The sequence below is a fragment of the Myotis lucifugus genome, unplaced genomic scaffold, assembly GCF_000147115.1.
Source record: "Myotis lucifugus unplaced genomic scaffold, Myoluc2.0 scaffold_27, whole genome shotgun sequence".
Taxonomy (NCBI): Eukaryota; Metazoa; Chordata; class Mammalia; order Chiroptera; family Vespertilionidae; genus Myotis; species Myotis lucifugus.
In genome coordinates this window covers 1,270,794-1,280,925 of record NW_005871075.1, presented here as the reverse complement: position 1 = coordinate 1,280,925, position 10,132 = coordinate 1,270,794, and the positions used below count along the sequence as shown (strand labels likewise).

The following is a 10,132-nucleotide window of genomic DNA, read 5'->3' as shown; positions in this document are numbered from 1 at the left end:
TCACTAACACCCCCTGCCGGCCTGGTCATAGGCAGCCATCTTGTGAGGGTGTGAGGGTTAATTTGCATATTACCTCTTTATTATATAGAATTGTTTGGATTGTATTTGCTGTTTGTGTTTTAATCACTTACTTGGTTGGTCAAACTATACATTAGAAGATGTGTGGGATAAATTTGCTTTAAATTATGCTCTATGTGCCATAATTACCCATTACATGATTTGTTTTATTATCATTTTGAACTTCACACATCTTGTAATTCTCTATGTAGACTATTTCAGCTTCTAGTGCTGTACGTATCTACATCTTCTGGATGGGACTTCCCAGGATCCATGAGCTTGGGGTCAGGCATAAACTGTAGCACCTGAGGTGAATTCTGATTTTGTCTTCATTTCAGATCTGAGTTCTGTTGGCAAACCCACTGAGTGCTTTGGGTCGTGAGCTGTTTTTGCAGGTATTTCTATCAGCAGATCTTTCTAGCTTAATTTTTTCTAGAGGTTCAAGAAGTGACTCTTTTTTGTTGTTTTTTGTCTACAATGATATAACTGCTTTATAAATTTTATGACTTGTAGCATATGCCTTTTTCCTGGTGACCTTTGCAACTATTATGAACTGAACTGGGTAACAAACAGTTGCTCCTAAAGTGGTCAGTCCCAATGGATAAGCAATTTTCTTAAACCTAGAACCTTTTCTTGCTGAAACCAAGCCTGCTAATCACTCCAATTTTCAGAAGAAAATCTCGTGGTGGATTCTTCAGATAAACATACGCATCTTTCCAAATTGAACTGTGTCCATTTTGTAAATGACCAGGCTGCTCTTCAACATATTTGGATTGAAGCGGTGGTGAAGTCCATATGGCGAGCTGCTCTGGTTTCATTAGCTGCTTTTTGGATTCCTCTGCTTTGGCTGCATGCACCTTATAGATGCAAATATCAGCCCTGCAGGCATGACTGTCAGCTTTCCCATCCCCGTTGGCGGCACCGGCTTCCCTCTGGCACCCGGACCTGGGCTTCCCTCTGGCCGCTGGCAGGCACCTGGACCCGGGCTTCCCTCGCAGCCCTGGCTTCGTCTGGAAGCTTTACCTATTTTCAATGCCGAGGAAGTACACCTGAAAGACAGACAGCTGTAACAGTCAGGCAATGTCTCTAGAGATAAGCAAAGCACTAGAAAACACTGCAAGCTCTGTTATACTTATTATTCTAACAACTTTAAAATTAAAAAATAGTTTTGTAAAATACATTTCTGAAAGGCTATCAAAAATGCCTCCCTCACTTCAGATGATGTTATTGACTTGAGAGTCAAGAACTGCAGGTAGGAGTTCAGCTGAAAGACACATGCAGGATTCCCGTGTAACAGAGCGAGCTACGGGGGTTCTTAGTGTGCTTGCTCCTAACATACCATTGTGAGTTAGGCTTTCTCATAAATGGGATCCAACACACAGTTAAAACCAAACGCAGTGCTCAAGGTCTAATTCCTCAGTTCCCTGCTTACCCTGATCCAAATCCATGGTCCATTATTAGAGTCACTCCTTTGTATAGATTCTGTGAGGTCGCTTGGCCTCACTCTCAGTTGTATTGGCCGTGTGAAATGCCAACCCTAGTGAACTAGAACTTTATGCCAAGTCAGCACCTGTGCCAAGTAGCCAAACTAACTGAGGGAAAAATGAGCAACCTGCCAATTGGCCTCATAATCATCAACCCTATGTCAACTCTTAAGTGCTTACTAGAAAACTAACTAAGTCAATTTTCGTTCTCTCCGTCCTAGGCAACAATTTCATGACTTCTTCCTTACATCGCCAACACCTCTTCCTCTCTCTACGTTCTCAGCTGCTTCTTATTTCACTGAGAATACAGGTGGGATCAGAATAGAATCTCCACTAGCACCAAACGTCATGTCTACTTGGGTGTACGCTCTGCCTTCCCTCCTCCTCTGACCTAAGGGTAAACCCTCTACTTTGCACAGGTTCCTCCCCTCTTGGCTAATCAAGGATTTCTCTTCTCTTGTGTCTCTGACTTCCTGCACCATCAATTATTTGCTCTCTACTAGACGTTCCCATCAGCATGCAAAGACGTTATACCTCCCATTTCAATGGAAAAAACTCCTTTCTTTGTTCCCATATCCCATTCTCATTACTGTCCCATTGCTCGGCTCCTCTTTACTTGAGTAAAACTATTCAAAAAGGGTAGCTCTACCTGATGTTTTCACTTCCTTTCCTCTCATTTACCTATTTTGGTCCTCTCCACTGCACAGACACTACTCTTTTCAAGATTATCTCTATGGTGCCAAATCCTACACTAAATTATCAGCTTTCATCTTAATCTGCTGGACGCATAGGACTAACAATGACTCCCTCCCTTTTCTCCTAACACCTTTCCACTTGGCTTCTGACACAATTCTTCTCACCTCCCTACTCACTTCTTCATACACCCTTGGTCAGATCCTCTGGACACTGGAGTCCCCCACGACTCAGTGCTCCAACATCATCTACTCTCTGCCTCCACTTACTTCCAAAGTGACTTGGTCTGGTTTAAAGATTATACATACCATGATGATGACTCACACATTTCATCTACAGCCATGCCATCTCTCTCTCCTGAATTTCAGACTGGTATATCAGTTGTCTGTTCACATCTCTACTAAGACTGACAAGCATTACAAGCTTAGCATGTCCAAATGCAAACGCCTAAAGCTGTCTCTTGACCAATGCACCTACCTTTCTAACCTCCTCTTCTAACACTTTCCCCCTTTGATCATTTCCCTACAAACAAACCTTCCAGCCTCTGGAACACATAAAGTATAAGCCTCTTTCTCAATGTACTCATATGGTTTGCCCCCACACTCCTTTCACATTTCTGCTCAGATGTCCCTTGACTGTCCTATGTAATTGCCCCCACCCTGCACTGTGACACTCTCCTTCACAGCCCTTTCCACTGGCTACCATGCCATATTTCTGCATATGGTCATCTCCTTCCACTGGAACATACTGAAGCAGAATTTTTGGACTGGTCAGGATGTCCTGGATTCTTTGTCCGCCGGAGTCGAAGAATGAATCCAGGGACAGAAGGTGGTATAGCAAAGGTGGACATTTATTAAAGAACAAGTACAGGCTCCCACGTGGGGAGGGGGAGAGTCCCACTGAGTGCCTTTTCCCTAGGGCTTATAAAGACTACAGATCCTTGTGCCTTGATATCCCCTCTGATTGGTCACTATTTGCTTGGACTGGTTACTATAGTAACTCCTGGGCTCAAAGGGCGAACATGTGAGGTTCTCCCCCGCCCCCTTCCTTATTGTTTCCTATTCCCTTTGGGTTTCTTCTTCTTCTAGATCAGTGGTTCTCAACCTTCCTAAAGCCACGACCCTTTAATACAGTTCCTCATGTTGTGGTGACCCCCAACCATAAAATTATTTCCCTTGCTACTTCATAACTGTAATTTTGCTACTGTTATGAATCGTAATGTAAATATCTGATATGCAGGATGTATTTTCATTGTTACAAATTGAACATAATTAAAGCATAGTGATTAATCACAAAAACAATATGTAATTATATATTCAATATGTGTTTTCCGATTGTCTTAGGCGACCCCTGTGAAAGGGTCGTTCGACCCCTAAAGGGGCTGCGACCCACAGGTTGAGAACCGCTGTTCTAGAAGAAGGGCTTCCTTCCCTTTATTTTGTAAATATAGACCTTTAGCTGTTCCCAGCTCCCTCATTCTTTTTTTTTTTTTTTTTAATATTTTTTTATTTTTCGCTTAAAGTATTACAAAGGGTATTACATAAGTGTCCTTTTTTTTCCCCCCCCGCCCTTGACACACCCCTACCCTCCCTTACCCCCCAGTGTCTTATGTCCATTAGTTATGCTTATATGCATGCATACAAGTCCTTCGGTTGATCTCTTACTCCCCTCCCTCCTGCCCCCCAACTCTCTCTGGCCTTCCCACTGCAGTTTGGCAATCAGTTTGAGGCAGCTCTGCCTCTGTATCTATTATTGTTCAAAAGTTTGTAATGGTCTTTATTATCCATGAATGAGTGAGATCATGTGGTATTTTTCCTTCATTGACTGGCTTGTTTCACTTAGCATAATGCTCTCCAGTTCCATCCATGATGTTGCAAATGGTAGGAGTTCCTTCTTTTTAACAGCAGCATAGTATTCCATCGTGTAGATGTACCACAGTTTTCTAATCCATTCATCTACTGATGGGCACTTAGGCTGTTCAGCTCCCTCATTCTATGGAAATGTACCTGTTGCAGCTTTTCAGCTCCCCTATTCTATGGAAGTATACCTTCTGTTGCTCTGCAGCCCTGTGCTTCCTCCCTGGTCCCCTTAATTCCCAAAATTTCTAAAATTTCCTAAACCTGTCCTATTTTACCCCTAAAATTCCTGTTTCAATACGAGTCATGAGGAAGAGATTTCTTTGTTCACTCCTATCTCCAGTGCCTAGAATACTCCATCAATATCTACTGAATGAATGATACCAACCCAAACACAGTTCATTGCTACTTATTTTTTAATCAAATTTAAATGTCCTTGTTTTATTAGCCTAAATTAGATTTGGGCAATTGAGCACTCTTTTTTTCATTAAAAATGAAGAATTATAAAGACACAATTCTCTATAAATACTATTTAATAATCTATTCATTTCAAAAGAAAAGTTTTCATTAAAGGGTGCTTTTCTGCAGAAAAGATTTATTGGTCTTATCAGATTCTTTAAAACACTTGAGGTTAAAAAAATATTGAGTATCACCTAAATAGATTGTTTTATCTCATGACTTCATAATGATGATTAAAAAGTTTATCTGAGAATCACCTACACCACACTATTGACTGTATCATATGCCATTTACCAAGCATTTCACAATAAATATGGAGTTCCAATGACAGAATATTACCTCTGTTATATAGATCTGTTATATATATGTCAACTCCCTACCAAAACAAGGGGAATTCTCAGCAGTGACCACAGAAACAGTTTCTATTCTGCTTTTAGTCACTTCCCCTTCTTTCACTGTCCGATTTGTTATATCTGCTGATACTATTCAATGCCTAATACCAATCTTTATTCGAGTGTGTATCTTCTTGTATCAGTGCTTTCATATTAATGCAGAAAAGTCTTAGCCTATCTATAGTTACTTGAATGCAACTCTACTTCTATTGCCATAGCCTTGCTGTCCCTGAATTGCATTTGTATGTATTTTACATGATATATTTTCTGAGCTCAGTGAAAGAGTAGACATTTGTCATAAAATTGTAAGATTTTGACAGAGCATAATGAATCAACCCCAGTCAACAGGCCACCACACACACACACACACACACACACACACACACACACACCACACCACACCACTATTATTATAGAAATTCTCCTCCTACCCTTTCTCATAAGTCAAAATTATATAAAACAATATTAACTGTCATGTACTAAGTGCCCAGCTCTTTCCTAGTGGAACAAATGCCCAGCTTCCGGCAGACCCCTATGGAGTGATGAGAAGAGGAGGCCTGACAGTCACTGGTGACATATGCTTGGGCCAAATCACCCAGACAGCTCCTGTCCACGATAAATCTGAGAAGCTAATCTCTGCTAGATGGTGAATAGCTTTCTAATGAGATGCTCAATACTTGGTTACCCCTCCTGATAGTGTATTTGCATTTAAATGAGCCTCTTCTGGAAGGACTCCCTAACCTAAAGGGTGGTTCCACTGCTGGCTGGCAGCTCCAGGCACACAACTCAGGGCCTCTGGCTTGGGTTTCACATGGTCCCTTGCTGAGACTCACGATCTCATTAGGCCATTGATCCCTAACTCCAGACTATCAGGAAGGAAGCATGACAGACCTGAGTCACAAGCCAAAGACTGGTTCTTATAAAGGAGCGTGCAGTGGAAAGCCATAGAGTAAGACATTGATTTCTTTCACCTCATGCTGCCTCTGCTGATTAAGTCATCTAGCATCCTGGTGTGTGTCCAGGCCCAAGAAGATACGCTCCAACTCTGTGGGTTGATATAAGACATCTTTCGTGTCTCTATCTTTTCCTTTCTAGCTCCCTCATGCCTTTAGTCATGATACTATAGCTGCCCAGAGATTCTAAGATAATTAGCTCCTGACATTTAACATACCTCATTTTTGTCTTTTTCTCAGCACCAGCAACACTAATCTCTCCCATGAGTAAAACGCCCCCGGCAAGAGTCGTTTGATGGGTGAAGGAGCCTCAGTTATCCTGAGAAACTGTCTATGCCTCCAGTGAGTCTGGCTTTACCGAATGGAAACCACACCAGGAGGGACACTAAGCTATGTCTGGGACTGTCCCAAGCCACCACACATAATCCCCAGGGCCTCAGCCCAATTGAAGAAAAAGCTAAAACATCTACTGTCAATCTTAAGGGCAAAGCTTTGTAATAGTTTTTGTTCTCCTTACTTCAAAAATGAGACAAAGTCAGTCTGGGGATGGAAGAATCCAAGCCCAGATGTGTTCACTTACAAAAGCCCTGAACTCAGACATCTCAGTCTTCCCGTTCCCTTCACCTTCTCATCTTCTATCCCCTTCACTTCATAGAACCTTTTACCTCCAACACCTGATATCTACTTAATCCTCCAGCTAAATGATAAATTATTAACCATAAGGTTTAGCATATTCTCTCTTCCAAGGTACTTAGAACTTTAAAAGGAGATGGAAGCCTGCCCACATAGGCAAGGATAACGTTTATCAAGCACGAGCCCCCCCTATTGTTGGCACCAGGCAATTTCACACCATCTCACTATAAACTCACAATGGTTGGGATCTTAACCTTTTTACTTGCCTCTGATCATTTTGACAATCTGGGGTAGCCTATGTAACTCTTCTTGAAATAACACTTTTAAATTCATAAACTATAGTAAGAGAATTTCAAAGGAATCTAATGACCAATTTAAAAATGCAAATTTGTGACTTACAAATAAATGAATGAAATGAAATATTTAAGCTCATTAAATAACAAGGTGTAATAGTGGCTCTTTTAACTACTACATTTAAAAATAGTGATGTTGGGGGAATGGGTTAACTCTATACATGTGGACTAGAATTGAAAATTAAGTAAATGGATGACGAATGGTGGGAGCAGCATTTCTCACCATTAGAGAAGGAATTCACAGATAAGCAAAGGATAGAAGCTACAATGATCCATGTGTTAATGGATTAGAGTTGGAGAAATCATTATGCACGCATTTAGATAAATATAAAAACATTTTTAGATGTGTGCACATACATGGGTTAGTAAATATAATATTTCTTTGCTCCGTTAAGAGAGCCTAACCAGTGGTTCTCAACCTTCTGGCCCTTTAAATACAGTTCCTCATGTTGTGACCCAACCATAAAATTATTTTCGTTGCTACTTCATAACTGTAATGTTACTACTGTTATGAATCATAATGTAAATATCTGATATGCAGGATGGTCTTAGGTGACCCCTGTGAAGGGGTCGTTCGACCGCCAAAGGGGTGGCGACCCACAGGTTGAGAACCGCTGGAAACAAATGATGCCTCATTAGCAATCAGCACACATAGAGCCCAAATCTTGGTTTCTATTCAATAAAAGGAATTAGGGCTCCTTGAAGAAATGGCTGATTTTAGGACAGGGGCAGGAAATAATATAAGAAAAGCTTGGAGCATCTTGTAGTGCCAGAAAGTAAAAAAGTGTTCACACACAAGCACACAAACACACACACAGACACACACACACACACACACACACCAAAGGGAGTATGCCAAAGGAGCCAATAGAAAGAGCTCCAATGGCCAAGGCTGGAACATTTAGAACAATGAAACAAAGCAGTATTGCATTAAAACCCAAACTATAAAATAAATATCCATGAGTTTATACTGACATAATTAATTGAATAAATTAATATTTGGGGGGAGAATAGACAAATACTACTGCAGAAGAATTCCAAACACTTTATGCACATACACATAGAGGTGGATCTAACTCTTTACTCCTTAGGTGTTGGCTCTACATAGTGACTTATAAGTACAGACCAAAGGGGCAGAGGAGTAACTTCCCAGGGGAGAAATCTAGGACACTACCTCAGCCAGGCAATCAAGGTCAACAACAGGCATAAACCATGTCGACAGTATAACCCTTTAATAGGCTGTTATGAAAATGGTGCTTTCGCTCTGTGGTTGTTCTCCCAATAAACCATAACCCAGAGTTATCATGAGAAAAACATCAGACAGAGATTACAGTAATGAGGTATGCTACAAGAGACTTGACCAGTACTCCTCAAAACTGTTAAGGTCATCAAACACAAGAAAAGGTTGAGGAATTATTACAGCCCAGAGAAGCCTAAAGGGTCATGACCATTAAATGGGATGGGGTGTCCTGGAGGGGAGCCTGGAACAGAATTAAGGACATTAGGTGAACCCCAAGAAAATCCGAATAAAGCTCTGACTTTGGTTAACATTAATGTATGAATACTAGTTCATGAGTTGTAACAAAAGTACAATGTGTTAATAATGGAGGAAAGTGGGAATGGGAGCTTTACACTATCTCCTTAATTTTTCTATATTAAATTCTAAAACTATTCTAAAATATAGTTTACTAAATAAAACAAAAAAGGTAGTGATGGTTTGATTTGAACACCAGAGTAATGATATGCTGAGGCATCTATAAAAAGTGCAATAAAAATTATCTGTGACTTCCATTGTGCTCCTATTATTGTGGTTTTGTTCTCTGCATGTATATTTACAGGAAATGCTAAATTTCAGTTTCAGGTTAGTGAAATGAAAGATGTCATATTTCCACCCAGATCTCACCTACCCCTTAGATACAAATTAGGAATCCCCTAATTTGTTGACAGTAATGGCCTAATGTTATGAGTGTGGGGCTCAGAGACATGAATTAGCTTGCTCTAACTTTCATAAAACATACATTCTAGGGCCAAGAATCCTTACTGAGTTTTGTTGGAACTCCGTTGGCTACTCTACCTCCCAATTTGGGGGCTGGTAAACGAGGATGGGAACACTTTAGAGGGCAAAGGTGCTTCCTGGCCTGTGCAATGCACGGGTCAGGTCCCAGGTCAAATCCGCATTTGAAGGCTGGCCTGGACCTGGTGACAGGTTCAAAAGCAAGATAAGTTCAATGAGCAAACTCTAGAGTCAAGGACCCTCCCTGCCCCGGAGGGAGTGTCTCCACAAGGATAAGGAACCGTGGCTTGGCTGTAAGACAGCAATCCTTGGCTCCCCACCCCCACTCCCCACCTTAAACCCCCAACTGCTAATCTGGTCAGCAGAGAAGGTGGGGAGAAAGATGGGGGCGGGGCGAGGGAAGGAGGGGGCCTTATATGCTTGCACGCTCTTCTTGTTCCTAAGGCCAAGTCTGTTAAATCCGTCGGGAACGAAAGAATAAAGCCATCTGTTCATGTGGGCTCTGCTCCTTCCTTCCCAAATGTTACAGCTGTCAGCAGAGCAGCCAGCCCGAGCGGCGGGAGGGGGGAAGGGGAGACGGGGTAGTCACAGGGAACATCTGTCCCCTAAGTGCCCCACTGAGCAGCCACCTATCCTGGGGCGACCCCGCTCGGCTTCCTCCGGCCGCTCGCTCTCCGCTGCGGCGGGAGTTTCCCTTCCATGACGTCGGCGAGGGGGCCCGAGGTCCCAGCTTCCACAATCGTGAGCGACCCGGCTGTGCGTACGCGTCGGGGGAGGGTGGGGCGCGCCCCAGGGGCTTCGAGAAATGGGTGGCCAATTTAAAACATCCCGGATCCTTTGAATGTTCAGCTTAAAACACAAGCCGGCCTCGAATTCAGCGAAATGAACAATACCGACCGGGAGGACGAACAGGGTGGGGAAACCCGCACGGCGGCATGGAGCTGTCCATGCAGCCCGAGTGACAGGGGCGCGCGCGGAGGAAGGCGCTTCGCGGAGACAGTCACCCCGACTCTTCTCTCTCGGGCCGCCATCCCGCGACGCTCCCCCCGTAAAAGCATTTTCATAGGAAATAACCCGACCCCCCGGAGGGGTAGCGGCGGTGGGCCGCGCGTCCCAGGCGCCCTTCCCCGCGGCCGGGGGCGGTCCCTCTCCCCCCGCGGCGGGCGCGGAATGTGGCGATCCGCCCGGGCAGGATGACTTCATGCGCGCGGGCCGCCGAGCAGCTGCTGCAGCCCGCA

General features: G+C 43.2%; 1 pseudogene; it reads right to left on the bottom strand.

Annotated features, from left to right (window-relative positions):
- Positions 1-275: 275 nt before the first annotated feature.
- Positions 276-964, bottom strand: LOC102418434 (annotated as a pseudogene).
- Between the last annotated feature and the right edge of the window lie 9,168 nt (positions 965-10,132).